Genomic DNA, 1935 nt, shown 5'->3' with positions numbered 1-1935 from the left:
CCATGCAGTGCTATATATGCTTGGAAAGCTCTTGATTCCTACTTTCCAATGCTTCTTGAATCACCTCATTTGGAGCTCTGTAGCTCAAGTTATTCTTGTTGGAAGTATACCCCTTGTATGCCTTGTGGTGTGTGGCGCCAACGTTAGCCTCCAAGTTAGGGGGCTAACGTTGGCGCAAACGTTGGCTCCTTCCCCCTTTGTAATTGATGTGCCAACGTTACGGTCAAAGTTAGACCCCTAACGTTGGCGCAAACGTTGGTGGCCCAGGGAGGAATTCTCTTGCCAACGTTAGCCTCCAAGTTAGGGGGCTAATGTTGGCTCAAACGTGGGGAGCCCAGGGAGTAATCTTCATGCCCAACGTTAGCCTCCAAGTTAGGGGGCTAACGTTAGGGCTAACTTCATGCCTCCAGGTTCAATTTCACTTATTCCATTCTTCACTTCTAGCCATTCCTCTTTGCTTCAACCTTTCTCCAAGCTTTCTTCACCTATCATTAATCAACCAAACTCATCAAAGCTATGCTCAAAATCATGAGATATTCATTCTTTCATAATATGTGACAATTTTAGCATAAAACCTCATGAAATAGCATGAATTCATACATGGTTGATTAACTCAAAGGAAACATGAAAATCTACCCAATTGGCTTGCTTATGGCTCAAGAAAGTGCATAATTCAATTGAAAACAAAAGAAAAAGGCTAGTTAAAATAGGCTAAGATGACTTGTCATCAACTTTACTGCACCTAATTCTAATTTACATGGAAGAAGCATCTCCATTCCTGCCATTGGAGCAAACAATTTTGAGCTGAAACCTCAATTAGTTTCTCTGATGCAGCAGAACTGCAAGTTTCATGGACTTCCATCTGAAGATCCTTTTTAGTTTTTAACTGAATTCTTGCAGATCTGAGATACTGTTAAGACTAATGGAGTAGATCCTGAAGTCTACAGGCTCATGCTTTTCCCTTTTGCTGTGAGAGACAGAGCTAGAATATGGTTGAACTCTCAACCTAAGGATAGCCTGAACTCTTGGGATAAGCTGGTCAAGGCTTTCTTAGCCAAGTTCTTTCCTCCTCAAAAGCTGAGTAAGCTTAGAGTGGATGTTCAGACCTTCAGACAGAAAGAAGGTGAATCCCTCTATGAAGCTTGGGAGAGATACAAAGGACTGACCAAAAAGTGTCCTTCTGACATGCTTTCAGAATGGACCATCCTGGATATATTCTATGATGGTCTATCCGAATCGGCTAAAATGTCATTGGATACTTCTGTAGGTGGATCCATACACCTAAAGAAAACGCCTGCAGAAGCTCAAGAACTCATTGACATGGTTGCTAATAACCAGTTCATGTACACTTCTGAGAGGAATCCTGTGAGTAATGGGACGCCTATGAAGAAGGGAGTTCTTGAAATTGATACTCTGAATGCCATATTGGCTCAGAATAAAATATTGACTCAGCAAGTCAATATGATTTCTCAGAGTCTGAATGGAATGCAAGCTGCATCCAACAGTACTCAAGAGGCAACTTCTGAAGAAGAAGCTTATGATCCTAAAAACCCTGCAATAGCAGAGGTGAATTACATGGGTGAACCTTATGGAAACACCTATAACCCCTCATGGAGAAATCACCCAAATCTCTCATGGAAGGATCAACAAAGGCCTCAACAAGGCTTTAATAATGGTGGAAGAAATAGGTTTAACAATAGTAAACCTTTTCCATCATCCACTCAGCAACAGACAGAGAACTCTGAACAAAATACATCTAATTTAGCAAACTTAGTCTCTGATCTATCTAAGGCCACTGTAAGTTTCATGAATGAAATAAGGTCCTCCATTAGAAATTTGGAGGCACAAGTGGGCTAGCTGAGTAAAAGGATCACTGAAATCCCTCCTAGTACTCTCCCAAGCAATACAGAAGAAAATCCAAAAGGAGATTGCAAG

At 41.3% G+C, this 1935-nt stretch overlaps 1 non-coding gene across 1 annotated transcript; it reads right to left on the bottom strand.

The window, feature by feature from the left end:
- Positions 1-1083: 1083 nt before the first annotated feature.
- On the bottom strand, positions 1084-1191 carry LOC148548405 (small nucleolar RNA R71). Its single transcript, XR_015898887.1, has one exon. It is a non-coding gene; the product is annotated as a small nucleolar RNA R71 (small nucleolar RNA).
- Between the last annotated feature and the right edge of the window lie 744 nt (positions 1192-1935).

The sequence above is a fragment of the Arachis ipaensis genome, chromosome B8 (genome assembly GCF_059453495.1).
Source record: "Arachis ipaensis isolate K30076 ecotype BB chromosome B8, ASM5945349v1, whole genome shotgun sequence".
Taxonomy (NCBI): domain Eukaryota; kingdom Viridiplantae; phylum Streptophyta; class Magnoliopsida; order Fabales; family Fabaceae; genus Arachis; species Arachis ipaensis.
This window is presented reverse-complemented; position numbering and strand designations above follow the sequence as displayed.